Source organism: Bos taurus, chromosome 23, assembly GCF_002263795.3.
Source record: "Bos taurus isolate L1 Dominette 01449 registration number 42190680 breed Hereford chromosome 23, ARS-UCD2.0, whole genome shotgun sequence".
Classification (NCBI taxonomy): domain Eukaryota; kingdom Metazoa; phylum Chordata; class Mammalia; order Artiodactyla; family Bovidae; genus Bos; species Bos taurus.
The window spans coordinates 32,480,914-32,494,694 of record NC_037350.1 but is presented as its reverse complement, the minus strand read 5'-3'; the positions used below and the strand labels follow the sequence as shown (position 1 = coordinate 32,494,694).

Genomic DNA, 13,781 nt, shown 5'->3' with positions numbered 1-13,781 from the left:
AATAATCGTATCTGTGTAGGTCAGCTCCTGATAAAGATGCTCATTTAAAAATGTTGAGTCAGTTTAGTACAAGTGTATACTTTGCTTGCCTACGTAGAACAAGTTTCTAGCAGTGACTTTTCTGTTGGAAAATGATTGACTTTGGGGGAGCTCTTGCAGATGTAAAGGAAATTAACCAGCCGATCTAGGTAATTGAACCTTGCAAACTACCCTGGAAGTGTTTATCCTTCTGCCGAACTGAAGCATGAGTTCAGTGTTTGCATAACCACCTGTGTAATTACTCACATTAGCATTCCAGCATGTATTCGGTGAGCTACACTCTTCAATTTTGCAATGAAAGTATTTGCACATGTTGGCTGCTACTGTGCAAAGTGGGTTTTTGTACATTCTGGAAGCCTGTGTCACTGTTTTGATCTGGGGGGTGTGGTCTAGTGGTGTAGAGCATTTGCTTTCTGGGTGAAAAGAGAATCCATGATGGAAGCAAACTTTTGGTTTCAGTTTTTCTTTGGGGGCTGTTTCTGTTAGTTCTAGGAATGGAAAAAAGTAAATATTGCTCTAAAACTGAACTGAAGTCGCTCAGTCGTGTCCAACTCTTCTCAACCTCATGGATTGTTGCCTGCCAGGCTCCTCCGTCCATGGGATTTTCCAGGCAAGAGTACTGTACTGAGTTGCCATTTCCTTCTCCAGGGAATCTTCCTGACCCAGGGATTGAACCCAGGTCTCCCACATTGTAGGCAGATGCTTTACCATCAGAACCACCAGGGAAGTAAATATTGCTCTAAGGATACTTTATATAAATATATTGTGGTTGAAAAAATACAATGTTGTTTGTATAGCAACATTGTAGGGTAGGGTTGGAAGCTTCTGGGCCAGATGAATGTCTGGTGGTTTGGGGAGCAGTTTGGAGGGAGGCGCTGGCTGGGGAGCAAAAAGGGGATGTAATGTGGCTGGAAAAGGCCTCCTTGGGGAGACGTACCGTCTCCCGCCAGTTCCCATAGGACTGGGAGCTCTGTGGTGTGGCTGTATGGGTGCTTCCTGTTACCTCACCCTGTATGAGTTGAGAATGTTAGGAGGAAGCAGAAACACTAATTCGGAAAGTTACATGGACCCCAATGTTCACGGCAGCATTACTGACAATTGCCAAGATACGGAAGCAACCTAAATGCCCATCGATAGATGAATGGATAAAGAATATAGAGTATGTCTACACAATGCAGTATTACTCAGCCCTAAAAACGAATGAAATAATGCCATTTGCAGCAATATAGATGGACCTAGAGATGATCATACTAAGTGAAGTACGTCAGATAAAGACAAATACTGTATGCTTTCGCTTACATGCAAAATCTAAAAAAGAAATCAGTTAAAGCAGACTCATGGGTACAAACTAGTGGTTACCAGAGGGGAGAGGGCTGGCAGGAGGGGCACGATGGGGGAGGAGGTACAAACTACTCGGGATAAATAAGTTACATGTATGTAATGTCCATCTCAGAGAATATAATCAGTATTTAATAATTATATGTGGAGTATAATCTATAAAAACGTTGAATTAGTGTCTTGTGCACCTGAAACTAACATGATATTGTAAGACAACGATACTTCAGTTTAAAAAATGTCAGAAGAGAAAGGTTGGAGAGGGAAGAGTTAAGGGAGAACGTTAAGGCAGCAAGAAAGTAATTCATTTTTTTCAGACAGGTGCCCACGTGTGAACACTTGGCTCTCAAACAACTCACACTTTGCTTCATTATCCACAGACACCCCCAAACCACCTTTCACGTACTGGATTCTGACTTTTTTTTTCTGATTCTGACTTTTCTGTATCAGCCAAACATTAAAGAAAATTCTGAGTACAGCTGTGAGGGAAATTCAGGCAGTTCAATCATTCAGTGTGCTGGAAGCACAGAATCCTGATGTTCATGCGAGCTGACTGGAACACCTTTCCTTTGTTAGTAAAGTTATTGCTAACTTTAAATAACTAATAGGGGTCAGATGCCACTTAATTAATTTCTGAGCCTAGTCAGCTAGCTGTCCTTTCCCCAAGGGAAATAAGCTCAGCTGAGTTACTTAAATCACACTTTTCCCATTTCTTGAAGTCATTTCCATTACCCTGCCCTAGAAAAAGTAGGCGGCTGCAGAGAGGAGGTTGAGACAGAATTATAAGACCATTTGCGTTAAATGAGCTCAGTGCACCACTCTTCGAGATCCTTGAGCAGACAGCTAACATCTCCTAATAAGCACCAGCTGCATACAGATCCAGGTTTTCCAATGAAACCAAAGTGGGCTGTTTGCAGAGATGAAACAGACAAGACTTGACAATCTCACAGAACACTCAACGCAAAATGACGTGGTAGAACCAGGAACATGAGAACAGTCTGATAATCTGTGAATCTTCCCACTGAAGTGTGTGAATTCTATAGTTTTAAGTCCTCTGCCCACTCTTCAGAAATGGTCAAAATATCTAGACGTGGAATTAAGGAGACTTTTGCAATGTCTACAACCTTATTTCACATGTGTATATCACTGTCTTTTGTCCCAGGCTCCCATTTCTTGACCCAAATTTTTAATCAGCCACAATGTTACATGGGATGGTACAGCTACTGGATTATAGTAAGGAATTATAATAAAGCATTCTTTTAGGAGGGTTTTAGTTTTTTGCCATCTTAACAAGAAAAATTTCATATGGTCCTATTTGCTAGTTATTTTGGCTGAATTTTAAAAATCCTTACAAGGATTATACATTCTTTCTATTTTTGCTACAGTGGAGGAATTCAAGTAGTGTAGTTTATCTGAATTTTTAGGAGCCCCTTCTTGGGCTCCAATGCCTAAGTCTGGTGTTCATACAGGGCCTTTGGGAAAGGCTAGATTTAAATATTGGGTGGGTATGTCTTGACCCTGTTCTGGGGAACTCTTCTTGAAAGTCTCAGATGGAGGAACTCACAACAACAAGTTTTACCCAAAAGCTGGGCCCCAGGCTTAGATGCCAATAGAGCAGGGCTTAGTGCCTTGGGTTTTAGTTTCAGTCTCATTCCATGGATCATTCTCGCCATTTACTTAACATTGAGTGTCATGCTGTATTTTGAATTTGCCCCACCCCCACCCCCAGCCCAAGTTATTTCAGAAATTACCACAGCTGCTTCTCGGTTATTCGAATGCTTAACACTCCTATTTCCACAGGAGTTGTTAACCCCACAGCTGTCCGGGGGCAGCTTCACCCCCACCATCACCCCATCCCATCTGCCACCTCTCACTGTTTCCTCACTTGCTACACTTCGAGGTGGCAAATTCCCAAATGAGCCACTGACTTCCCGCCTTTACAGGGGGCTGGGCCTTAGGTTCATAGTAACTTCTTTCACTGGAAGGACTTTCTTTGGCTGGGACCCCCACCCTGGGGCACTGCTGCCTCTCAAGGACGTGCTTTGTACGGTGGGTGTTGATTCTTCCACTCGGCTTGGAAACTTTTGCAAGGAAACCAAAAGGTGCCTTTAGCTTAAGCAGCTGTGGCTCCCCCTCCCACTCACCCCCTCGTTTTTCAAACTCAGAATCTTATTAGAACATGGGAAGGTCGCAAAGTTTCATCCATCTCTGAAGGATGTGGCTCACCTTGGATGCCCGTCTTCCCAACACTGTTTCCAGTCTCGGTCTTTTTCCAGATGGGTAGCATCCACAGGGAGCTGTTTTATCCTGGCCACCTCTTCAAAGCTTAGCAGACTCTCCAGTGCTCCCTCAGCAAGCTGTTACAGTAAGCAGAAAAACAAGCCCATTAAATTAAGAATTGAATGCTCAGTGTCTCTTTCCTTGCCAACCTCGTTAGAAAACAGCGATAAAGTATGGATGCATATAATTACATGATGCATATAATTAAACACTTGAAATCCGTTCAAGAGGGGACCTTTATAATGCTTTTCTAACTGTGGAATTTTCATGTCAGAGTGGGGAGCTAGATGTCTCTGTTGTACTTAATCCCTCATCTCACTGCGGGTAGGAGGGAGGAGGTAAAGGAGAGGACAGTGTTCATTTTGACCACAGCTCCAAGGTCCCATCAGAGTCATTTTGTTACCCGTGGAGTACACTGGAACAGACCTACTCCCCCGTAATTGTGTTTATTTTTGACTGTGTGTAGTTTGATGATTAGCAGTCATCAAAGATAAAGATGTGCATGACTTGGCTATTCTAAAGAAGCATGGAAGATGATTGTTAACTGTGTGATGTGCTTGCTCACAGGAATGAAAAATAGGGATATTCGGTATTTTGTGCTATCCCCATGGAGTCATGTGGGCACTCAATTTTTGAGGGATGAAAGAGCACTAGGAGATTCATCTGTCTCACAGGTCTCCCACCCTGTGGGCTCTTCTCAGGTAGGAAGTGAAAAGACTAAAGGACTAGCTGAGGGTTGAACTAGACTTTTGGTCCACAAAGCAGGTTTCATTGAGTACCTTCTAGGTGAGAGTTGTTCGGTTCCTCAGTCCTGTCTGACACTTGGCGACCCCATGGATTGCCGCACACCAGGCCGTCTTTTGCTATCTCCTGGAGTTTACTCAAACTCATGTTCACTGAGTCGGTGATGCCATCCAACCATCTCATTCTCTGTCATCCCCTTCTCCTCCTGCCTTCCTTCAATCTTTCCCAGCATCAGGGTCTTTTCCAGTGAGTTGGCTCTTCGCATCAGGTGGTCCGAATATTGGAGCTTCAGCTTCAGCATCAGTCCTTCCAAGGAATATTCAGGGTTGATTTATTGGGGCAGGCATCACTAATTGACTAGTTTGATGTCCTTGCTGTCCAAGAGACTCTCAAGAGTCCTCTCCAGCACCGTAGTTCGAAGGCATCAATTCTTCAGTGTTCAGTCTTTTTTATTGTCCAGCACCATAGTTCGAAGGCATCAATTCTTCAGTGTTCAGTCTTTTTTATTGTCTAGCTGTACATGACTACTAGAAAAACCGTAACTTTGATTATATGGACCTTTGTTGGCAAAGTAACATTTTTGCTTTTTAATATGCTGTCTAGGTGTGTCATAACTTTTCTTCCAAGGAGCAAGTGTCTTCTAATTTCATGGTTGCAGTCACCATCCACAGTGATTTTGTAGCTCAGGATAAGAAAGTCTGTCACTGTTTCCCATTTATTTACCATCAAGTGATGGGACTGGATGTCATGATCTTAATTTTCTGAATGTTGAGTTTTAAGCCAGCCTTTTCACTCTCCTCTTTCATTTTTATCAAGAGATCTTTAATTCCTCTTCACTTTCTGCCATTAAGGTGGTATCATCTGCATATCTGAGGTTATTGATATTTCTCCCAGCAATCTTGATTCCAGCTTGTGCTTCATCCAGCCCGGCATTTTGCATGATGTACCCTGCATATAAGTTAAATGACCAGGGTGACAGTATACAGCCTTGATGTACTCTTTTCCTGATTTGGAACCAGTCTTTGTTCCATGTCCAGTTCTGACTGTTGCTTTTTGACCTGCATACAGATTTCTCAGGAGGCAGGTCAGGTGGTCTAATATTCCCATCTCTTTAAGAATTTTCCACAGTTTGTTGTGATCCATACAGTCAAAGGTTTTAGTGTAGTCAGTGGAGCAGAAACAGATGTTTTTCTGTGATTCCTTTGCTTTTTCTATGATACAGTGGATTTTGGCAATTTGATCTCTGGTTTCTCTGCCTTGGTTCACATACTGTTGAAGCCTTGCTTGAAGGATTAACTTGCTAGCATGTGAATTGAGCGCAATTGTGCAATAGTTCGAACATTCTTTAGCATTGCTCTTCTTTGGGATTGTAATGAAAACTGACCTTTTCCAGCCCTGTGGCCACTATTGAGTTCTCTAAATTTGCTGGCATATTGAGTGCAGCACTTTCATAGCATCATCTTTTAGGATTTGAAAAAGCTCAACTGGAATTCCACCACTTCCACTAGCTTTGTTCATAGTAATGCTTCCTAAGGCCCACTTGACGTCACATTCCAGGATGTCTGGCTCTAGGTGAGTGATCACACTATCGTGGTTATGTGGGTCATAAAGATCTTTTTTGTATAGTTCTTCTGTGTACTGTGTATTCCTGTCACCTCGTCTTAGTATCTTCTGCTTCTGTTAGGTCCATACCATTTCTGTCCTTTATTGTGCCTGTATTTACATGAAATATTCCCTTGGTATCTCTAATTTTCTTGAAGAGATCTCTAGTTTTTCCTATTCTATTCTTTTTCCTCTATTTCTTTACATTGATCACTGAGGAAGGCTTTCTTATCTCTCCTTGTTATTCTTTGGAACTCTGCATTCAGATGGGTATAGTTTTCCTTTTCTCCTGTATCTTTCACTTCTCTTCTTTACTCAGCTATTTGTAAGGCCGCCTCAGACAACCGTTTTGCCTTTTTGTATTTCTTTTTCTTGGAGATGGTGTTGATCACTACCTCCTGAACAATGTTATGAACCTCTGTCCATAGTTCTTTAGGCACTCTTTCTATCAAATCTAATCCCTTGAATCTGTTTGTCACTTCCACTGTATAATCCTAAGGGATTTGATTTAGGTCATACCTAAATGATCTAGTGGTTTTCCCTACTTTGTTCAATTTAAGTCTGAATTTTGCAATAAGGAGTTCATGATCTGAGCCACAGTTAGCTTCTGGTCTTATTTTTGCTGACTGCATAGGGCTTCTCCATCTTCGGCTACAAAGAATATACAATCAATCTGATTTCAGTATTGACTATCTGGTGATGTCCATGTGTAGAGTTGTCTCCTGTGTTGTTGGAAGAGGGTGTTTGATATGACTGGTACATTGTCTTGGCAAAACTCTGTTAGCCTTTGCTTGCTTCATTTTGTATTCCAGGGCCGAACTTGCCTGTTACTCCAGGTATCTTTTGCCTTCCTACTTTTGCATTGCAGTTTCCTATGATGAAAAGGACATTCTTTTTTTTTTTTTTTTTTGGTGTTAGTTCCAGAAGGCCTTGTAGGTCTTCATAGAGCCGTTCAGCTTCTTTGGCATTAGTGGTTGGGGCATAGACTTGGATTACTGTGATTTTGAATGGCTTGCCTTGGAAACGAACAGAGATCATTTTTTCGTTTTTGAGATTGCATCCACGTACTGCATTTTGGACTCTTGTTGACTGTGAAGGCTACTCGAATTCTTCTAAGGGGTTCTTGCCCCGAGTAGTAGGTATAATCGTCATCTGAATTACATTTGCCCTTTCCTGTCCTTGTAGTTCACTGATTCTTAAAATGTTGATGTTCACCCTTGCCATCTCCTGTTTGACCACTTTCAACTTACCTTGATTCATGGACTTCACATTCTAGGTTCCTACGCAATATTGTTCTTTACAGCATTGGATTTTACTTTTACCATCAGACACACCCACAACTGGGCATTGTTTTTGCTTTAACTCAGATTCTTCGTTCCTTCTGGAGCTGTTTCTCTACTCTTCTCCAGTAGTATATTGGAACCCTGCTGACCTGGGGGCTTCATATTTCATTGTCATGTCTTTTTGCCTTTTCATACTGTTCATGGGATTCTTAGGGCTTCCCCCATGGCTCAGGGGGTACAGAATCTGCTAGCAATGCAGGAAACACAGGAGACCCGGGTTCAATTCCTGGGTTGGGAAGATCCCCTGGAGAAGGATATGGTAACCCACTCCAGTATTCTTGCCTTGAGAATCCCACGGACGAAGGAGCCTGTCAGGCTATAGTCCAAAGCATTGCAAAGGGTCAGACATGACTGAGCGACTACACACACATGGGGTTCTCAAGGTGAAAATGCTGAAGTGGTTGGCCATTCCCTTCTTCAGGGAACCATGAGTTGACAGAACTCTCCACCACGACCCATCCATCTTGGGTGGCCCTACGTGGCGTGGCTCATAGTTTCAGGGAGTTAGACAAGGCTGTGACCCATGTGATCAGTTTGGTTAGTTTTCTGTGACCGTGGTTTTCATTCTGTCTGCCCTCTGATAGATGAGGATAAGAGGCTTGTGCAAGCCTCCTGATAGGAGGGACTGATTGTGGAGAAAACTGGATCTTGTTTGGTCTTGGACCAAACTATGGTAGGGGTAATGGTTGTAATGGTGACCTCTTTCAAAAGAATTTATGCCAGCATGTCGTGCCTCACAGGACTGTTCTAGTCAGTGCTCCTGACTCCACGGCAGCCACTGTCGACCCATGCCTCCACCAGAGACTCCCAAACACTCACAAGTTAAGTCTGGCACAGTCTGTTGTGGGGTCACTGCTCCTTTCTCCTGGGTCCTGGTGTGCACAAGGTTTTGCTGTCCCCTCCAAGACTCTGTTTCCTCCAGTCCTGTGAAAGTTCTGTAATCAAATCCCGCTGACCTTCAAAGTCAGATTCCCTGGGGATACTCAGTCCCTTTGCCAGATCCCCAGGTTGGGAAGTATGTTGTCGGGCCTAAAACTTTGCAGCAGTGCAAGAACTTCTTTGGTATAATTATTCTCCGGTTTGTGAGTCACCCCTCTGCCCCCACCACCAGTGGCTCTATAGTGGGGCTAATGGGGACCTCCACTGGATGAGAGTTAGAGAATTATTTAAGGACCTTGGAATCAGACCCCTGTCAGAATCCTGGCTCAGCTTATGTGGCCTCCAGCAAATTTAACTCTCTTGTCTTAGCTGCCTCATTTGTAGAACTGGAAAATCATGATAATGCCTACTCATAGGATTGTTTTGAGAGTTGAATACAGTGATGCCTACAGAGCACTTAGCACAAGGCCTGACACACTTGAGTGCTGTTTATTGTTAGTGTCACTACTGACTGAGGTGTGGAAAAAACATGTCATGTGAGTCCAGTGGAGGCATGAGACATATGTATGGTTTTAGGAAAGGGAGAAGGGAGTGCTAACCTGCTGTGATGTTGGAGAGACTTTATGGAGGAGTTGGGGTTGGGGCCGCCATGTTGCACAACTCCGTGAGTACCCTTCGTACCATCATCTTTATGAATGGATCCCTCTCTGTGTGGTACAGCTTTGCTGGTTGGGATTATGAATGAGACCATGAAGGATGGGTGGCATTTGAATGGATAAAAGAGGGATGAGGGTGGACTTGGTAGAAATAAACAAGGTTCTTTCAGAGGAAGGTGAGGCCTGCAGCTGGTAAGAGAGCTATTGGCATTGAGGATGAGTAGGCAGGAGGTGAGATCTGACTTCGCTTCTTTGCAGTTACAGAAAGCTGGGTGGAGGGAACCTTCTGGTGTGACGGGTAGCGATCAGGGTGAAAACACCAGGACCCAGGAGAAAGGAGCAGTGACCCGACAACAGACTGTGCCAGATTTAACCTGTGTGTGTTTGGGAGTCTCTGGTGGAGGCGTGGGTTGACAGTGGCCGCCATGGATCCTGGTATGCACAAGGTTTTGTTGTCCCCTCCAAGAGTCTGTTTCCTCCAGTCTTGTGAAAGTTCTGTAATCAAATCCTGCTGACCTTCAAAGTCAGATTCCCTGGGGATACTCAGTCCCTTTGCCAGATCCCCAGGTTGGGAAGTCTGTTGTTGGGCCTAAAACTTTGCAGATAGCAAATATTTCAGGCTTGCAGGTCAATTCTCTGTGGCAGTCCTCAACTCTGCCTTTGTAGGATGAAAGCAGCTAATGAACAACAGATAAATAGATGGATATAGCTTTTTGCTATAAAACTCTATTTACAAAAATAGATAGTAGGCAAAATTTGACTCTCTAAAGCAGTCTGTGAACCCTGCTCTAAAGAAAAGGGATATTGTTGGATGGGGAAGGTAAGTGGAAAATTGAAAATAGGTAAATCACAACACTTCCAGATAATAGATTCCACCAAAACCTTGAAAAAAATTTTCTCCTAGTGTTTGGATTAAATCTCATGTATAATAATCTTTGTAAATAAACCTGAAACTTCTTTGTAGTTTTGTTTCTTTTTCCGTGAATCTGGGTTCTAAGGTTCAGAACAAGCCTCTCTTTATTAAGCAACCATTTATTGAGTGTTTTCTTTGTACCAGGCTCTGGTACATTGGAAATTCTGGTCATTGGAAATACTGGTCACTGGAAATTCACAAATACTTCAGGCACAAACCTTTCCTTCAGGGAGCCACAGTCTAGACAGGGCATCATTATTGCCAAATGTGGGCCCATGCCTTAAACCACATCAAATATGTGGCTCAAGGCACCAAGGAACCTGCATCCTTGTAGAGACTTTTAGGGGGGCACTTCTCTCTCTATTGTCTATCCATGTAGGACTTTCATATTTTTGTTTCTTTTTGTGTATTGTTAAGAGAAAGCCTGTTCAAAGAATTTACAAGTGGTGAAAATGTTTATTTTAGTACCTTCATTGCCAGAACTCTTGGTCTTGATGATTCAAGAGGTTATGTGTTTTCCTGCCCTTTGTAGTTTTAACTTAGTCACTTTAAATCATTTTTCAAATTTCTGTCAGTTCTCCCCCTCAAACTATAGACTGACCCAGCCAGATTGCAGGGAGTGATATGCTAATAGTACCGAAATACACAGGTTTAGATAATTGTGTCTAGTCACCTTTCCAGAGTGTTCTTTGGACCTGAGCCATTCTGGCCCTTGCAGACTGGGTGGAGTTGTTGGGCAGTTCCTGAAGGAGGAGGCTTTTAAGTCTCAATGGGTGTGGAATGTGAGTTCTCTGACCGCATTGGAGTGGGCCCGTTGAGCACTGTGGGCTGCTGCCCTGGGACAAGTGTCTGTGATTCTGATAGAGGAGGACCGAGGGAGCCAGGTCAAAGTTTACATGTGATGGAAGAGAGGAGCAAGAGAAGGTTGTTCCCTAAGGGCAGGGATGGTAGGAGGAGCTGAGGCATTTGAGGTTTGTTTCTTTGACCAGCAAAATGCAAGAGGGATGGAGAGAGGAGGAGGAATGGGACTTCAAGAGGAGAGAGATCTGGGCTCAGGTGACTTAGGGCAAGGCTTAGGAAGGAAGAAGGCTTTCATCTCTTTCTGCTTTACATAATTATGAAAGTATCCCCAAGAACTTCTTTAGTAGAGTTTGAGGCAAGAGGAAGCACTTGGGGTTGAGAGAACCCCTATTTTTAAGAATAGAAATAAAAAGATACATTTTTACAAATACAGTTGGCATAGCATGTTGTTGATGAAAACATGATGAAGGAGTGAACATAAAATATCTATAAATGGCAATCATTTATATGCTATGCTAAGTCACTTCAGTCGTGTCCGACTCTGTGCGACCCCATAGACGGCAGCCCACCAGGCTCCGTTGTCTCTGGGGTTCTCCAGGCAAGAATACTGGAGTGGGTTGCCATTTCCTTCTCCAGTGCATGAAAAGAGAAAAGTGAAACTGAATTTGCTTGGTCGTGTCCGACTCTTAGCGACCCCATGGACTGCAGCCTACCAGGCTCCTCCATCCATGGGATTTTCTAGGCAAGAGTACTGGAGTGGGGTGACATTGCCTTCTCCAAATCATTTATATATTTCTCTATAAAAAATACAGTCGAAAGGCCTCCTCCCCTGCTTTTTTTTTTGATTAAATAGTGGCTTGCTTTGAAGTAGAAATTCTACTTTGTCCCTTTGGGGTCATGAAGGGTTAGCTGGTGGGAATACAATGGACTAAGATTGTGACATTTGAGGGTACCAAGGACTGTCTGTGTAAGGTGTTAAACATACACACACACACACACACACACACAGAAGAGAAGCAGCATGCCTATCTGAATTGCTTTAGAAATGAAAACCAAAAGTTTCCACAAACAATTTCCACAAATATATAACAATCCATAGAGAAGAATGTGGTCTGCTTGTGGTGACATGGAGTCACCCTGTAGCAGGTGGGATGAATTCTAGGTTTGAATCTATTGTCCTTAGTATTTTGGTGTTTTCCCTCAACAAGATAATAACTTACTTTTTTGTGTGTCCCAATTACCTTAGAATTAAAAGTCCTGAGATAATATAAAAATTATGACTTACATATCTAAAAACTTATTATAGAAAACTTCTTGAGCAAATTATTATGGGAAGTTTTAAATAGCTGCTGAGAAATCTGTATGCAGGTCAAGAAGCAACAGTTAGAACTGGACATGGAACAGACTGGTTCCAATATGTCAAGGCTGTATATTGTCACCGTGCTTATTTAACTTACATGCAGAGTACATCATGAGAAATGCTGGGCTGGATGAAGCACAAACTGGAATCACGATTGCCGAGAGAAATATCAACAACCTCAGATATGCAGATGACACCACCCTTATGACAGAAAGCAAGGAATAACTAAAGAGCCTCTTGATGAAAGTGAAAGAGGAGAGTGAAAAGGCTGGCTTAAAACTCAATATTTAAAAAATGAAGATCCTGGCATCTGATTCCATCACTTCATGGCAAATAGATGGGGAAACAATGGAAATAGTGACAGACTTTTTTCTTGAGCTCCAAAATCACTGCAGATGGTGACTGAAGCCATGAAATTAAAAGACGCTCCTTGGAAGAAAAGTTATGACTAACCTAGACAGCATATTAAAAAGCAGAGACATTACTTTGCCAATAAAGGTTTGTCTAGTCAAAGCTATGGTTTTTCCAGTAGTCATGTACGGATGTGAGAGTTGGACTATAAAGAAAGCTGAGTGCTGAAGAATTGATGCTTTTGAACTGTGGTGTTGGAGAAGACTCTTGAGAGTCCTTGGACTGCAAGGAGATCCAACCAGTCCATCCTAAAGAAGATCAGTCCTGAATATTCATTGGAAGGACTCATGTTGAAGCTGAAACTCCAATACTTTGGCCACCTGATGAAAAGAGCTGACTCATTTGAAAAAACCCTGATGCTGGGAAAGATTGAAGGTGGGAGAAGGGGACAACAGAGGATGAGATGGTTGGATGGCATCACTGACTCAGTGAACATGAGTTTAAGTAAACTCCAGGAGTTGATGATGGACAGTGAGGCCTGGCGTGCTGCAGTCCATGGGGTCGCAAAGAGTTGGGCACAACTGAGCAACTGAACTGAACTGGACTGCAAGGAGATCCAACCAGTCAATCCTAAAGGAAATCAACCCTAAAGGAAATCAACCCTGAATATTCATTGGAAGAACTGATGCTGAAGCTCCAATACTTTGGCCACCTGATGCGAAGAACTGACTTCTTGGAAAAGACCCTGATGCTGGGAAAGATTGAAGGTGAGAGAATGGGATGACAGAGGATGAGACGGTTGGATGGCATCACTGATGCAATTGACATGAGTTTGAGTAAGCTCTGGTAGTTGGTGATGGACAGGGAAGCCTGGCGTGCTGCAGTCCATGGGGTCACAAAGAGTTTGACACCACTGAGCAACTGAGCTGAACTGAAATATCTGCTAAAATAGAGCAGCATAATGAACCTCCCATCTATTTTCTCTTTTTAAGATACAGAATTTCAGAAGGTTTGGTTTTCAAGAAGTAACGGCCATTTTTCCCACTACTGTGTCTGGGGACAGAGCCTGAAATGAGCAGACATGGTGGGACCTTCCCCAATGCAGCTCAGATGTAGCAAAAACAAGCTTTCTTGTCTTCTATCTGTTTTTGCTAGTGTTGACACTCAGGTCTTCCTGTGGCACTTAGCACCTGTGCCAAAGGTGACTCCTCAATTAAGACACTAACCCCAAACTTCTGGCCTGGAGAAGGCAATGGCACCCCACTCCAGTACTCTTGCCTGGAGAATCCCATGGATGGAGGAGCCTGGTGGGCTGCCATCTATGGGGTCGTACAGAGTTGGACACGACTGAAGCGACTTAGCAGCAGCAACCCCAAACTTCTGGCCAGCGACCCAGTGCAAGCTAAAGTTAGACTAAATTCTTCAGTGCCAGCCCAGCGCACACCTGGTACTTGGGTTTCTACTAGCTTACTCTTCTA

At 43.2% G+C, this 13,781-nt stretch overlaps 1 protein-coding gene and 1 long non-coding RNA gene across 10 annotated transcripts in view; one reads left to right on the top strand and one right to left on the bottom strand.

Moving 5' to 3' along the window:
- Window positions 1–13,781, top strand: part of CARMIL1 (capping protein regulator and myosin 1 linker 1) — a 306,909-nt gene that overhangs the window by 79,429 nt on the left and 213,699 nt on the right. The window lies entirely within an intron of this gene.
- The window catches only part of LOC132343682 (uncharacterized), a 138,637-nt gene that overhangs the window by 102,742 nt on the left and 22,114 nt on the right, over window positions 1–13,781 (bottom strand). For both annotated transcript variants that reach the window (XR_009492650.1, XR_009492649.1), the window contains exon 2: window positions 3,601–3,731. This is a non-coding gene — a long non-coding RNA (uncharacterized lncRNA). The remainder of the gene's footprint in view (window positions 1–3,600; window positions 3,732–13,781) is intronic.